This window comes from Indicator indicator, chromosome 2, assembly GCF_027791375.1.
Source record: "Indicator indicator isolate 239-I01 chromosome 2, UM_Iind_1.1, whole genome shotgun sequence".
Taxonomy (NCBI): domain Eukaryota; kingdom Metazoa; phylum Chordata; class Aves; order Piciformes; family Indicatoridae; genus Indicator; species Indicator indicator.
In genome coordinates, this window is record NC_072011.1 from 44,832,906 (window position 1) to 44,850,000 (window position 17,095).

Here is a 17,095-nt window from a genome sequence, read left to right on the forward strand (position 1 = left end):
TGTGATAGGACAGACACCCAGCTCTATGGGCTGGTGTGCTCCTCTCACTGCTTCAAAACAAATGGCAAAGCATACAAACACGCAAAGCTAGCGTGTAGCCTGTTGCTGGGCAGGGATGTGACTCCTTAGCCTTCTCTAGGGACTTGCATGGAAACTGAGCTGTGAAAAATAAAATAATGGTCCTGGTGAGAGCACTGCAGAGACTTCTAGCAGCTGTGACTAACATTAAACCACTTGGCAAAGGGCTGCTCACTCTTGCTCTCTCTGCCTCTCCCACTCTCTGGAAACCTCAGGAAGGGCAAAACTGGAATCACTGTCTGGGAAAAGGGAGGATGAAGAACATGTGGATACCTAGCCTGGGATTTCCTACAGCTATTGCTTGTATCAGGCAGAAAAGATCCATGTGCAGCAGCTAAGAAAGCAACTCACAGGAAGGGAAAGGTGTGAGATTGTGTGAAACATATACACCAGAGCTGGCTGAAGGCAGCTCAGACCTCTGTTTCTTTGGATGTAGAAGCAAGGCCTAGAGTTTTGCCAGCAACCTGCCACCACCCAGCTCGCATTCTCTTGCTAGCAGGGATGCATCCGCAGCAGTATACATCCAGGCAGAGGAGATTTTCAGGATGGGCTGCTTGGCAGGGAGGCGAAGGGGCAAGTGGGTGTGGAAGAGGATAAACCTATAATGTTCCTTAATTGTGGTACAGAAGCAGACCTCAGATTTCCTCCTAGGGCTCAAACATACCTTGGCAGAGTTCTTACAAGTGTTCAGTCACACATTCATTCAGGAAAAGGGCCACTACTGCCTGGTGCATTGGGCCCCTCCTGGAAGTGCAGGCATCATTCTTCTTCTGCCCTAGACTGACGTGGTTACAATTTTCTTCAGGGTTGACCCAGTTGCTGCTGAAAGCCACAGGAGATACGTGGATGCAGCAGAACCACGTAGTCAAGCTGTTCTCTGGCATAGGCCAGATAAGGCAGTTGCCTGTGGGGGAAATTACTTAGGGGCTAGAAATCTGATTGCCTTTACACAGAAGCAGAGTCAGAAGAGAAATCCCTCATAGGGTGGTTGAGCTCTGTCCTGTCTCCTCTATGCCACAAAGCACGTGCCACTGGTGTAACACCCTTCTCAGCAGATGAGAACACTGGCCATGGTGCATCATTAGCTGCTGGGCAGCAGCCTTCATTCACAGCCAAACCATCCTCTCTACAACACAAATCCCTCTGCAGAGCAGGAAGCAAGGAAATTGGACTTTTAAAGCAGTCTGCCCCACAAACCATGGCCCCAGTAGTGTTTGCACTTAAGTCCAAAACCAGGAAGAAGATCAGCCTTTTTTTTTTTTTTTCCCAAGCAGTCAATAACTAACCTCTGGGACCTGGCTGCTTACAAGACACAGAGAGAAAATTTCTAAAAGTGATAAAGAGGACGTGGGTGCAGGGGGAGGAGGAAGGCAGGGAGGGGGAGAGGAGGGATATGTATGTCACAGCTTACCTCAGAGCCAGAATTAGAAGCTGGGTTAAAAAAATAGAGCAGGAAATAATGTGTGTCTTAAAATAGTAACATCAAATGGGAGAGAGAATGGGGAGTGGGTGGCATTTGAGGTTGCTACTCTGTTCCTCCCTCAGTGGCAGGGTGATTAATATGTCTATGCTACTTGTGTTTATGTAACAAAGGGCATTAAAGGCCAAAGCTGCATTTTCACTAACACTGCAGGGGAGTCAGTGAATCTTTTCTTCCCACCATAGCATTCAGTGGGAGGATATGCACTTGTGCTTCCTGCCACAGAAACAATGAAAAAAAAATGAAAACAAAAATCATGCTTTTGCACTGCACACACAGTTACATTTCCATGGCATGGCAGGGCAGCACAAAGACCTTTAAGGCTTTGAAGGCATTCTCCTGTCTTTCATAGCTCCTCACACAAAAAGCCTGTTCCTAGAGTATACCTGTAAATGTGGTCAGGTTGTCTCTGGCTGGAGGCTCCACTGTAATAGCAGGCAAGGTACCACTGCATGTTACTACATATTTTTGTTCTCTGTATTTGCAGTGAATCATAGATCTCTAAGACAGGTCATGGAGTCCATTTCCTTGCCAGTGCAGGATTGTTTCCAGCTATATACTTAATCCCTCACGTTTCTCTTGGGAGACAGTGATTCAGACTGAGCAGTCTTTTCTCTACACCTTGTATCCTGGGAACTGCATTAAAGAGTGACAAGCACTCACATATTTGGGTAAGAAAAAGATATTTGTCTTGGGTGCTTTAAAAAATATTCAGCCCCACTGCATCACTGTTCACTGATGACGCTGACATTACATAGCCAAGCAGCCAAGGGAGGTATGGTGCTTGTTTTTTAGACTGCTGCGAGCTCCTCTGGACTAATAAGCAGAACAGGCCTGCTCTGAAGTTGCAGAGAAAGGTGGGAAAGTATTCCCAGCAAGCCCCACAGGGTGTAGGAAGCTTGCATCTCAGTTGGTCATGTTCAGCACCTCCCACTTGTCTGAAAGGTGGTGTGCTGCTACAGCTCACTCCTCTCAGCATTTGATTCCCTCAGAGAGCAAAGGCAAGAGCAACGACCTTCCTTCACCTGCACACACAGGATAAGCCTGAACCCCCTCACAGTCACTCCTCCTATCAAAATATTTGTTTGCAAATATTTGTACATGCAAAGAGCATATAGCCAAGTTTGTTGTGTAATAAAAGCCTACTGCACAGGCCTGATTCTGATACTTTCTGACATCAGCAAATATCTTTGACATACATCAGGCTGTGCTACAGAGGGAAGAGAATATGTCCCAGATCTGATGCAAATCTTCCCACAGGCAGAGCAAAACAATTTATTTAAACATGGCATGCTGGTGGCTGCACACAGAGATCACTCCCAGCAACTCCATCAACATGTATAATATCCTGCTAGCTAAATTCAACCATGGTAAGTATCTCCACCACGTTATCCCTCCAAGCAAACATAGTACCTGTATGGAAGAAATTCCTCAGAATGCTTCCTGTCTGAAGCTGGAGCTTGCCAGGGACTGAATTTTCTGCAAGGCTACAGTTGGGAATGCAAAGCAAAGAAGAAAACAAGAAAATTAGATATTTGAACCTACTCTACATAGATCCTCCTCAGCAAGCATATTCCCTCCCTCCCATTTTAAGTAAAAATGAAACTCTTTTAGATTTTAAAATATCAGCTGTGGGTTTTTTTCTTTAGTAATTCTTATTTTTACTGTACTGCCTCCTTTTCTGCCTATTTTTTTCCAGCTGCAATTCTGTGACACATCCTGAAAATCAAAGAGGTTGTTTTTGCCAATAGCAAAGTGCTATGCATCCTCTGAACCATCTGGAAATGGATTTTTTATTCTTCCCCTCTCCCAACCACACATGCACGTGTGCACACACAACCAATTCTTTGTCTCTTGGAATCATTTCCTGCACCAAAGCTCATTGCCATGAAAAGAATTCAATAAAAAAGTTCCACAGGCATTAAGAGGCCGAGACAGAACAAACAGGGTGACTTCCTGGGCACTTGCTCTCATCCAAATGGCCACCTCATAAGGAAGTGATGAACGCAATGGAGCATATCGTTCAGTGGTTAGAGATTGAAAGAGGTAATTAAGGCTACTGTGTTTTTGTCCTGGCTCTGCTACAACTCTTGTCACTAAAAGTGAGTTAGCTACCTGCTTAGTGCTTTGGCCTCCCTCAGCTATGAATAGGGATAAAGATACTTTCTAACCTTGCATGATGATCAATGCATTCATGTTTGTAATGTGAGCAGATCTCCAGAGAAGTAATCTGAAGTGAAAATAGCCATGATAGCTTTATTTTGAAAGTAATAGACTCAAGCAGGACAGTCTGGAAGCCAGAGACTAGACTTGATCATCTCTTTCCCAGAGGCAAATGTTAAGTGAGCTATGCCACCATGCTATCCAGATGACTGCAGGTCTGCAAGAGAAGACAAAGAGCCAGAGCCACACTGACTGGTACAAACATGCTTACAGTGTCCAGCTCAGAATGAGTAACAGCTGCTTGCTCATCATCCTGATTTCTGTCACTACTAGTGTTTCTGAATGCTGAAGTGTCCCAATGCTGTGACTCAGGGCTGTGAGTCATGGACTGTATGTCTCTACCACATGGAATCAGTCACTTGCTCTCTCCGATGAGATTGCAGAAATCACAGATCAATCTTGAGTCTCCTACAGTGGTAAATCTTGCAAATAAAGACAAATATTTACAAACTTATCTAGAACAAAGTCATTCTGCCTCAAATGGCTGTCTAGGGGATATGTATTGGAGAGCAGCTTCACATATGCACATTCACCCAATAAATTTTAAAAAAGTAGAAGTCTTGTTTCACTCCTGTGGACTTTTAACTCCTGTATCCCCAGACTAGACTAAATAGGATGTAGTGCAGGTAGCATTCAACCTTTTGCTTTCCCTGCTTTTACCAGTCACATTTTCAGACCTGAAATGCTGACAACAGTATGACACAATTCTTTTTGGCACCAGACTTGCCTCATCCTTTTTCAGGCTCTCCATCCTTCCTGGTAAGGAAACTTTGATCTTGTAACATTCTTCTAACCTCAGTTAGGGTGAAATTAGTTGGATGCAGGGCTGCAGCAGAAGACCCCTCTGAGCTGGCTGACAAGACCTCTGAAAAGATACCAGGTATTCCCAAGATATCATCAAGGCCTGTGTGGACCACATACATTGCAGTAGACAATTGTCCCATCTACAAACTGTGACAACAACCAGCTGCACATTCAGGAGCTCTCTTCCAATTCATATAAATTCTCCATTGACACAGGTGCAGCTGAAGTGGCCATCACTTATTTTTGAGATGAGGGTTCAGGGGCTCACCTCAGCACTGAGGTGCAAAACCCTGAGTGATCTCACTGGCTGGGAACCTCCTGTGCTGCCTGTCCATACAGCACCTAATCAGTGAAGCAGAGACCCCAGGCTGACAAGAGTGGGATTGCCAACACTCCTCTAGTGGAAGCGCAGTTTATGTTGGCAAAAGAGTATTTCTGCTGGCATATGCCTCTTATCTGGATTAAGTCATGCCTGGTTTTGCAAATATCCCTACAGAAAGGTGTTTTGCTGGTGTAAAGATGTGGTAAAGAATCAATCTCCCTGCTTGCAGCCAGTCTGAATGCTTTCCCCAAAAGCAGATAAAAGACCATGATGGCATGCTCTCTGAGTGAGCTTTCCTGTGCCGAGACGGGATGAGTGCACTTGTATGTCTGAACTAATGCAGACAGCCACCAAGATTCATACTGGCAAAGTGAACGCAATGCTCCAAGCACAGGGACTCCCAAGTGATAGGAAGTGACTTCAGCTCACCAGATCCTCTATTCCCGTAACTCCGTGGGTTTGCCAATAATCCTTATCACCCTTGCTGAGAAAGGAGAGCCTTTGCTGATTACATCCTCCTTTCCTTACTGTGGTCAGCCAGTTGCTGCATGCCAGAAACAGCTGGTATGATTGATAGATAAGCACATGTCTCAATGCGTTTCACTCCTCATCTGTAACCACATCCATCCCTGCAGCCACTAGAAAGGAGTGAAACAACACTGAGCAGTTTTGTTACCACTACTAGTTTTCTAGAAGCACTGACACAGGGAATCTTAATTTTCCCACATCTTTGTACAAAATACTGCCGGTCTTCATGAAGGAAGGCAGGATGGTCCCATCCCTCCCTACTATCCCTCAACAACAGCCCATACCACAGCTCAACAATCCCTGCAGATGAGGCAGTTCATCTGCCAGACCAAGAAAATGCAGGGCTCAAGACCTTGAGATATCAGGAGATCTAGATACCACCTCTCAGATAGTGTCCATGCCCTGTACCAAGGCAGGGTTGGGTCTGGCCACACAACCTGAGACTAACCAAGAAATGCACAAGACCAAATGCTTTGAGGACAAGCATGAATGATTTTGGACTATTACCCTATTGTGATTAAAGCACTGTGCCCCTTGAGTTCAGCATTTCTGGATAGCCTGAAGGCATTCTTCGAATGCAGTAGCACAGTTAAGCAATAAAAAGCTTCAGGATCACCTCCACTCCAAGCACATCATCCTATTTTAAGCAGCACATCATGACAAAAGGCCAAATTTCTCTCTGATTTGAGTCACAGAAGTGACATCAGGGATGGAGTTAGCCCAGCTTTCTAAGTGACTAAAAGATGGCCTTTTTTTTTTCCTTTCTTTTTTTTTTTTTTCTGTTCCTGGAATCAGGCTTGTAAACACAGCCCTTCCCTTGCTGTTAGCTGACACCGTGAGGTGGGTAGGGACGTTCAAATAGCATCTTCTTTGACCTTTCTGGTACTGAAATGATTGTTGTTGCTTTTTTGGAGGCTTCTGAGAAGCTCCCACAAGCTTCTGTCCCCCACCCCACCCCATCTCCTGAACAGCATCTGCAGCATCCAACCAGAGTCCCTCTGGAGGGCAGCGTGGCTCTCACAGTGACGACACCACACTCTTAATTTGTTCCAGCCTGTTTCACACTGACATTTAGCACCAACGTCATCAGCCGTTGAAATTTCATTGCTGCTTCTAAGAATAACAGCCCTTCTCATCCCTCACCTTACACCAAATAATTATTTGTTAATACAGTAGGGATCTAGGCTTATCTTTTCTGACACAAATCAGGTTCTGGTGGTTAAAAGAAGTACGAACAAAGCACTGAAGATGCTTACATGTTCTGTCAGCCTGGGGAAAAAAAAAAAGCCAAGAGTGCATTGTTAAGTGATAAGAGTGCTGTAAAAAAAAAAAAAATAACGGGAAAAGTTCAGACTGATTTGGTTTAAGCTTCCTTGCTGGATAGTCTTAGGCACTGTGAATTGCTTAAATAGCCTAGGCTACAGTCTGGCCCACAAGTCCCTTACTAAGCCCCTTCCAAATTCTCCAGGGCTTTGTACCTTGCATATCTGTGCATACTAGTGCAGTGTAGGCATAAAATACTGCCAAATCTGAATTACCATTGACTTTGGGGTCTGAACCAAATCCCACTGATTTCTGTGGGAGGATTTATATTAACTTGAATGGGCATTAAATCAAACCTGAATTGGCTGTGCTCTGCACCCATTTGGCATAGTGTAGTTCTCTGCATAAGGTGGAGAATCGGGTCCAAATACGCTGAGAAATGCTTCAATTAAGAGCATTAGCAAGGAAAGATTTTTCATCATTATGCTGATAAACTGAATTTGTTCTATATGTTTAATGGTCAGATTTTCCAAGACATGTGGTCTAAAGATGAAGTTGAGTGCTTATGGAAAATGTTTGAAGGGAAATCAGGTGCTGAGGTGACTTTCAAATAAACAGATTTGTTCAGTTATGTACATACTATCTGCATTTTTGGTAGCCTTATAAACCTAATCATAAGTCGTAAGATGATCATTACCTGCAGGTAGCAGCTAGCTGGATGCTCAGAAGCACACTGAGCAGAAGCTGAGAGACACTGGCACCAGGAGCACCAAGTATTGCCTATAAGCACCTGCCCTCTATAGCCTCTCCTCACAGGAGACTGGCACCTCCATCAGGCACAGCAGTTCATCTGCAGTCCTTCCTGGTCAGAGGTAACAAAGGCCTTTACAAATCAGACACACAGAGTTATTTTCAGCACTGCTGGGGAAGTCAGTGGCTAGCACAGCTTCCACTCTAGAAGCGGATCTGAACCTAGATGGACTAGCATCCGGTCAAAAAGAAAACACTCAAAACTTCTTTGTTACTGCTTCCCCATCAACTCTGAGGTCTGGCATCATTTCCTGTGTTGCTGCAGACTCGCTCAGGTGCTTTTGCTGCTGCTCGGTCTTTAGAAGCTACTGTGTTCATTATCTCCTCATGTCTCTGTACTGCAGAATAAGGGAATTCTTAGGAGCTGGTCCTGCTGATAGATCCTTTGGTTACTTGTCTGGAGTATTTTGCCTGCCTGTTGTTTTTCATTTGGACTTGAGTGCTTGGCATAGTCTTTTTCTGGAAAGCACAGGGAAACCGGGAAACTGATCATGAGACATCACTGCTTTAAAATCCTAGAGGCCACAAGAGAGAAGATGAAAGCAGCATTGTTACACTAAGATACCTTCCCCTGAAGTGCTGCAGAAAGATATCCAGAAAAGGTAGCTGCTAGAAAGGAGGCAAAGAGAAAGTGTTGTTGAAGTCAGCCAAGCCTTGAAAATAAAGTACAGGAGCTACGAATGTCTCGTCCGACCCCTGGCAGCCATTCTTCTTCATCCTGAATTGGTCAGCAAGGTCACATGCCACTGGGCTGACCCAAGCATATCTCTGAGATGACTTGCTTCTCCCAGCAGTCAGGATGGGCTTGGCTGGAACCCTAAGGGATTGATGTAGCCACCTGATTTCCTCAGATCCCCATGCTACCCTCTTCCTCCCCATGACTAATTTCCCTGCACCTCCTCCCACACACACCCCCTGTTCCTCACCCTGTGCATTTTTATGCACAAAAGAAACTTGCTAGGTTACGCCACCTGCTACTGGGATAAGTACCACATAAAGAGAGGAATGTACTTGAGAACACTACTCCTAAAAATTAAGGAAGGAAAGAAAAAAATCCTGCCTGGCATTGGCAGGCCACAGGAGCAGATCTCCAGCCAGCTCCTTCTGGGTTGAAGTTAAAAATGTGCTCTAACAATCACATTTAAGTTGTTAAAAAAGCTGTTCACTACAAACTGTAAGGCCTCAGATACACTCATGTCTGTGCTGGGGAGTCAGCAGGCCAGATGATAGCAGAGCTGGTTCAGCTCCATAGGGTAAGTCATGACTTGGAGCCACACACTGAAAGCAAAGCTGTGCCTAGTAGTGTTCCAGGGTGTGAGCAGGCATGGTGCTGCCCCACCATATATTTTTAAGTTTCTTTTGCTGACATCTACAAAACTGCTTCCAGCCTTGAGCTGTGGCACTGGTTCTGTTCTCTACCAGTTGTACCCTGGTGCTGCTCCACTTATGACTAGTTTTGAGCCTCAACTTCCCTGGGGTGAGCATGAGGCCTACAGTTTTATTTGTTGCTTACACCAAAAAGAATCATCTAATTAAAAATCACTGGAAGCCACATGCATTTGCAGAAATGGCTCCACTTCAGAGGAATCTCCCAAGGCAAATAAATGAGTAATTTTTCAAGGGTTTAGACATGTATGAAAATAGCCACTATAGTTAAACACGTGCTAGGATAAAATTACAAGTGTTTTCAATCCTCATACTTCAGGGTGTAAGCTGATCCTCAGCTGGGGGCCAGGGAGGAATTTCCTCCCAGAGGATATTATTGTTCTGTGAGGTATCTCATGGGAGATTCACATCTTCCTCCAGAGTATTTGGCATTAGCCACTGCAGACTCTGCTGAGTCCTGATTGGCGTATTTAGACCCGCTTAACTAGCCGGCCAGCCCTAGGGACGGGAGAGAAGACGTGGCCCTGCACCTCGGCTGCTGTGTCAAGTGGAAGCGAATTCGAGTGGGAGAAAGGCACGCGGGGTATTCAGGACGGCAGCCGCGGCCGCAGGCTGCAGGAAGCCAGATCCCGCATCGCCTGCTGTTCTGCCAGCCCCGCGCCAGCGAAATAGGGGAGCGTACATCACCCCAGGGGCCGGGAGCGCGGCGGAGGCGGCTCTCGTTGCACAAGCTACCCCGCTCGATGTTGTAAGGGACATCGGAGATCCGGGAAGGGCAGTGGGCAGGACGCAGGCAGCCGTATTGCCAGGAGACACCGCTCCTTCTGGGAAGCGCTGTGACTCACCCTTTGCCGCGGGCTGCCTCCCGCCCCGCCTCTCCCTGGGAACAACCAATCACCAACTCTTGTATTTGCATATAGTGCCCGGGTGCTTCTGGGTGGGCAGCAGGGCAGTTGCTCCCACTCCCCTCCTGCTGCCAAGCACCCTCCGACGAGCGGCGCGGCTTGCAGACTGGGGATCGGGGCAGAGCGCGTCCCTTCTGCAAAACGCCCCTCACCATGGCTTCAGGGTTGAAGAGTTATTTGGACTCATATAGGGATTGCTCGGAAGTAGCTAGTTGCCCGGATGACCCTCAGTGGTCTGGGGTGCAGGCTTCAAACCTGTAGCTGTCTAGCGACAGAGTGGTTCAATTCCACCTTTCGGGCGAAGCGGGAAGCCCGTGTTTTTCTGCCCCAGGGAGACGCGCCGGACCCGACCATCCCCAGAGCAAAAGAAGGTGCCAGCGGCAGCACTACCCTGATATGTCACGGTGCAGGGAGACGTTTTGCTTACCCTCATTCCACCTTACCACACAGTGCACTTTCTTGGGGGACAGCGTTGACTTTCATTCTTTTTGTCTATCCCCTCAGAGCAAGGTATGCAGGAGACTGATAGAATGGCAGTGCACTGGCTGCGGCCAAAGCAAGGAAAATCTTCTAAGTATGTCTGGGTGACAATTCCGATTTTAATTGGATTCTGCTAAGCAGTGGATTCAGTTAAACAGTGTCACACATCCTACAAGAACAGAAAACAAGTAAATAACAGAAGCCATTCTCTAGATCTGTTCCATATTGATGATAACCCATCGCCCACCCACACTACAACAAAGATGCTTCACTTCAGCAGTAAGCACGGGTGCGAATAATGTCACCCAGCCCCACAAAAGTAAAGGTTAACATGAAGCTAAAAAACGTTCTTCAAAGCAGGAAGCATTTATTTTGTGATACCTTGTTGCAACAAAACCAGCAGCTGATTTGTAGAGCCTCTAGTTAAAACAAGAGCCCAAACACCTCCACCACATGAGAGAGGAGAGTGAGGATTTGGAGGTTATTTCCTCATCACCTCCCAGTCCCCTGGGCAGGAAGGGAGATTCTTCCTGGTGAATCCCTCAGAAGGAGAGAAGAAATACCATGTGAATAACCAGGTCTCCAGTGTTCCTGGGTGCTTTTTGTGGGGTGGAGGGGGTGCAGTGCCATCCAGAGTTAAGTAGGTAAGTGCTTCTGAGGATCCAAGCTGGGATGACTGTGCTTCCTTTACACTAAATGACTCACTCCAGCTCAAGGCTTGGGAGGAGACAGGAAGGACAGAGAGGGCCCTAATACTACTCCTGTGTTTGCTACTGCTTCCAGACTGCCAAGTGCCTGTGTCAGCCGGAGAGGAGCAGCCATGGTGCCATCATGGCCTATCATTCTGGGAATACATTGGCCTGTGATAGGAAATCTGGGGGGTGAAAAACTCTCCACAGCTCACAAAGCACATGGTAACTTTTTAAATGGCGTTTCAGATGTGCTGTGTGCTCCACAATGCAGCTGGGACCCCAGAGTCCCAGATGGCTATCCTTCTGCTCCATGTCACTCCATCTACCAGCCTGCCTCCTCTGCCCAGAATGAAATTTCAATGTGGAATTTCTCTGTGGCCTTGGAAATTGGTAAAAGTGCCACAGTTTGGCTGGGGGCTTTTGTTTGCATCAGGGCAGGGGGTGGGCAGGGAGATTGAAAGGCCCTTGCCCAGTAGTGGGCAGCTGAGAACATTAGCATTCAATGTCAGTTACCAAGTAGAACATAATAGGGCTCTTTCATGTGGTGTTTATAACTAAACATGCCGTTTTGTGTCAGCCTGGTTGTTTTTTTCTGTGTGTGTCAGCCTGGGTTTTTTTGGGTTGTTTTTTTTTTTTTTTCTTCCAAGAAGTAGTTTTGGATTAAGTTATGACAATTATATTCTTATATTCACATCCCCCCATCTAACCCACACCCTTGCTCTGCGTGCAAACAAACACAAATGGGAATTATGTGCTCTAAGTGCGATTTGAACTACACAGCCTGGGGTCTGTGCCTGGCATTCAGATCACTTTTTCCTCCAGAACAAAAGAGGCCACATCCACTTTGCACTCTTTCATCACTCTTGGGATAAAGTAGAATGGTCAGATTGCTGGTGTGGGTGATTTGTCCCTCCAGAAGCTCACAGGGAAAACAGACCTTCAAGCACATGAGGGAGGAAGCTGGAGAACCCTGGCCAGAGAGGTTGTGGTAAGCAGTGCAGGGGTCTAGGTTTGTGAAATCCTGTGTGAATCCCTACTCTGAGCTCCTTACACACCCCAGCTGGCTCTTGCATTTGTGCAGTGCCTCATCTTGTCAGTAAGGTAGGCATGTGGCAGGAAACAATCCTGCTTTTTGGAGCTGTTGCCCTCCAGGGCTGCACCTCTAGCACATGGCTGAATCTAGGGAAACATTAGAATTGGAAACACAACAAAGCTGCTCTTATAGCCTTTAGGTGACATGATAGGTGGGACAAGGCCGTGGAAAACAGGGCACCCTAGATTTTGGTACTATTTTTTGAACACTGGTTGGAGGAGAACACCTGTGTGGGGGCCCTTGTAGATGATCTGGCTATAGGAGGGACATTTCGCGCAGTGCGTCCACGTCTTGCCTGAGTTGTCATTGTTTGGAGTCACTCATTAGTCAAACCTTTCAGTGTTTGAACACCAATGTCACTTTCTTCCCTGACAAAGGGCCAAACTAAGAAGAGCCATATGCTTCACTACTGGTTAGAATGCAATCCTGGGGTTACTCAGAGCCAAGATGCATGAGAGCCTGGATCCTCAGGAGAACGTAATCTGCCTCCTGTTGTTTTCCTTGTGGAGTCACAGCACAGTGAGGAGGATGTGCTGGTGACAGATAGTTGACATGACTTGCAAAGTGTATGGGTGACTGGGCTGTGAGTCAGCAAGTGTTTGATTACAAGAGATCAGGAGCATATGCTTTTGCACTGGTAACAGTGGCCTTAGCTGGGTCTCTTGGAGAGTTAAGCATGGGCTGTCATTGGAAACCTATGGCTGCTGTCCTTCGTGGGAAAAAAACAGGCACACATGGCCTATTAGAGCAGAAACTCAAGCTCCTAATTACTGTTTACATTGGTAACAGACAGTGTCTGAGTCTGTATAAATATATGATCTGCTAGTGGTGCTTAGATGTCCTACTAGCCTTCAGAAAGGAAACCGTTCAATACTAAAATAATGACCATCTTGTTTGGAAGGAATAGGGCTTAGGAAGCTTCTTTTGCAGTCAAGTCACTAGAGGGGGACAAAGACCAAGTCTGAATATGCATGCATCTTCCAGTTTTTCCACTGCAGCTGTGGGAGACAGCTTGGAGAGGCAGAAGCAAAAATGGCCCTTGTCTTCCTCAGATTTGAAGGTGTCCCAGTGCTGGGACAGCTTTCCTGAGGCTAAGCACACACATGGGGATCAGCAGCATGCAGGGGAAACAAAGCCACTCCCTCACCCCCAGAAGCAGGGTGGTACATGCATGTGCTTGTGTAGTTAGCAACATTTATGTAGGCTCTTCCAGTGTTTCTCCCTACCTAGGCCCAGCCCGTTCATAGCTTTGCCATCAAAGGCTAAGTTCCAGTCATTGTGTAGCACAAGACAGTGTCACCTGGGCGGAAGACCCTGACAATTGTATGTTTACAAGCATGTGCCATTTTTCTCATTTCTCCTCTTTTGTGAATGGAGAAGAGCTGAACTCTCAGGTCTGGATAGGTGCCAGGTGTTATTGTTGTCTCTGGGAGTTAAAGGCGTCATGGAAATATTGGAAGACCTGAACAGAGAGCACCTGTGTGCATCCCACTGGCACACAGAGCCGAAGTGGCTGTGGCAAGCAGCAAGGCAGTGCCTGCAACTAACATATTGACCCGAAGTGCTTAAAAGCCACCACACACGCTCCCCTGGCAAAATGTCGGTGAATGACTCACACGAATGGATTGTGATACACAGTCCTTAGCCCAGCCAGGCTGTGTGTGGAACCAAGACACTCCCATTTTCTCCCCTCCAGCATACTTCTCTGACCAAATCCAGGACTGAGCCATTTGGCTCTGACTGTAGCTGGTCAGAACATGTTTTTCTTTTCTTCTCTTTTCTCCTCCTTCACCCTTTGGAAAATGTTGGCATTTCAGCAAAGGGCTGAAAATCCAAACCCTGAATATTTTCCATTGGAAAACGCTGGGGGAAAGGGAGGGGAGTAATCCCCAAACTGCCAACAATCAAATCTCATGTTCTTTTAAGGCTTTTGGATTTAAGAGAGGGGGGTACATTTGGAAGACAGCAAACACTTTCTATGAAAATGTCTCTTCTCTCAAACCCCATCTTTTTTCACTAGAAAAGTGTTCCAACTGACATCATTTTTACTGGTGATGGCTTAGACATTCTCTACATCTAATTTTGGAATCAACCTGAAGAGAACTTTAATAATTTTATTGGAATATAAGGCACAAATGACACTCCCACAGAACAACAGATATGCACTCAGTATTCTCCGTAGTGTGAAAATATACCCTGATACTCTCTCTTTGGCAACAATGCTGTTTACATAAGTATCTCAAGCAAGTTTGGAACTCTGTCTCTGGAGATGCCACGTTCCCAGAGCTCCATCTGACTTGCCTCAGACCTCACAGAATAGTCCTGAAGGGAATCTACCTTTCACAAGATCACATCAAAGGCTATAATGGAAGAAATACGTACCGAAAGGAGTATTACCTGTAACTATCCCTTGAGTAATTGATAGCACAGAAACACTTACAAAGCATTTTGTTCTGATGTCTTCAGCTGATTTGAATTTCTGTCTGAGCTGTAACGTAGACATGAAACATCTGTTTCATCTTGCCTTCACATATTATTCTGCTTTTCTGTAAGATAAAAATAAAAAGGGGCAATGTTAGCATAACAGAACACACATATTTGTAGGAGATAATTCATGCCCTAAAACTTTTTCTAAATGTGGCTAATAGCAGGTTAGAACTTAAAAAAAGGTAAGATCTTAAAATTGGCATACACTGGTCATAAATAAATTCAGGCTGTAAACTAGCAGAAGCTTTCAAAACAACAGCAGACTGAAGTTCAGAATAACCCCCAAAGAACAATGGGAATAAAAAACTTAACCGTTTGAAGAGAGACCTTTATCAGCTGTGGGATACCATGATAACAGAGGAGTAGACTCAATGGTCCAGAAGTCCTTTCTAATTTGTTGTGCCTCTTTCCCCTTTTATTTTTCCACACTGAAGCTTCCCTGTTACTGTCTACTAAAATCTAGGGCACAATTACACTGCTGCACTTTGTTCTGAATTAGTACAGGTCTCCATTCCTTGTCACCTTCGGGTTTTTCTGAACTACCCACCTGTGTTTGAATCAAGACAACGCCAAAGAAGGACATACTTTAATTCATCACTTTTTAGAAGTTTTCTTTTCCATTTAGGAACATCTCCCAGTGATTGTTAAAGCTTATAAAGCAGTGGGGTTAAAAAAATATAATGATACAAAATATCAGTTTTACAATTCACATTTGTCAGTTGGGGAAGTAAATTGCACATTGATAAAAGAAAGAGGTACTGAATGCCTCTGATAACTTAGAGGAAAGAAACTTGGAGCTCCTAAGGACCTGCATTGGTGCTGTGTGTCCTTAGTCATACTTTTTTCAATATAAGTAAGCAATTTTTCATTTACAGAACTCTGCTCTTGAGTTAATAACGTAAAAAAAAAATCAAGAGCTTTAATTCCTCACCTTAGAAACACAACTGCATACAAGAGGTAACAACAGAAACCTCAACAATAGCCATCTGGAGATGTGGAGCTGCAACTAGCCATTAGAAACCCATACACACATAGCTGAGATGTAGCTTTATGATCTGCCAAAGGCTGAGCTGTCCTTGTGCCCGTCAGTACTGAAGGGGCAGATGCAAAAACAGGGAGATCCCACGTAGGAAGATAAAGGGTCAAGTGAGTCACCCACTCACTGTGTGAAACATGATGTCTGAGAGACCAGACAGATTTAGCCAGGGCTTGTGACTGTTAGCATTAACAGAAATATGTTCCACAAATCCAGCTTTCTGAGAAAAATCAGATTCTAGCTTCCTTCTGCTATTTTAAAGAGGCAATGGTCTGTTCATATGACCTTCAGATTAGGCTGGCACAGGCACTGAATCTTGTAACAAAAACTGAAGAAGGGTCCTTCTAGGCCAAAGCAATGCTCCTCCCTACCCAGCACTCTGCTCCCAGCTCGGGTAATGTGAGAAACAATCCAGGGAGGGCACAAGGTCTGGACATTTCCCTCTTCCTTGTGTTTCCTCAGCATTCACCTTTGTTGGGTCAGAATGCTCAATTGTGTATCTTGCCTGCTCCCTTCAGTGTCCATTTATGGACATACTGTCTGCAAATTTGTCTACTCCCAGTTTGAGACTGCTGATGCTGTCAGCCTCTGCAGGCTACTGGGCCAGCAACTTCCATCTACCTAAAGTGATGTAATGTTGTCATCTCTTTTAAATTAATCTCCCACTAGTTTCACTGAGTGCTCCCTGTTCTACTGTTGTGAGATTTGACTACTAATGGCTCTGCATTCACCTCAGTCACCCTAATTTTGTGAACCCAGTGGTTAATCATCAGAAGAATTGCAATACTGGGTTGCTCAGCTCACTTCTGTCCCTGTCTCTTGCTGACCTGCCTAGAGTCGTTTTATACCTGGAGCACTCTGGCTGTTACCAAACTCAGAGGGCAGAAAACAGACAGCAAAGCAAATGGAGTGCAACTTTCCTCCAGTGGCTCTGCTGTCCATGCAGCTGTTCACAAGTGAAGCAACCAGTGTGTTTCATGGTTGAAGAGCTTCTGATATGGCCCTGTCCTTTTCCTGGGGCTCTGCAGGCCCCTGCCCAGTAGGGGGCTGCAAAGCAACAAGCAGGATTTCAGGGAGGGTAGGCTGGCAGCCCTGGCGGGGGTGTCAGGGGCATCTTCCACAGTGGCTTTAATTAATGAGCACATGTGCAGCGAGGAGAGTTACAGCATCCCACTCAAATTGTTGACTTGGAGCCGCTTCTGGAGACAATCGTATTCAGCTCATTAGGAAAGACATTTTTTGCAATGCCCTTAGATTGGATGGCTCTTCGATTGCACCACAAGATCAAGTCCATGTACGGGCTGCCTGCATTTCGCCTGCCAGCTCCAAGAGGGTTGTTTTTCTAGTCTTCTCATTCTCAAGGAGTGCTCAGCCAGATGGCCTGTTTTCGAATGCACTGTGCGTTGGTTGGATGTGTGCTTGAAGAGTCTGCCAGCTTCACGAGAAGGAAGAAAGAGCAAAAGAAAGGGAAAAAAGCACCATTTGGTATCTATCTCTGGGACCCTGCC

General features: G+C 45.8%; 1 non-coding gene across 1 annotated transcript; it reads left to right on the plus strand.

Annotated features, from left to right (window-relative positions):
* Positions 1-10,013: 10,013 nt before the first annotated feature.
* Positions 10,014-10,100, plus strand: TRNASTOP-UCA (transfer RNA opal suppressor (anticodon UCA)). Its single transcript has one exon. It is a non-coding gene; the product is annotated as a tRNA-Sec (tRNA).
* Positions 10,101-17,095: the final 6,995 nt, after the last annotated feature.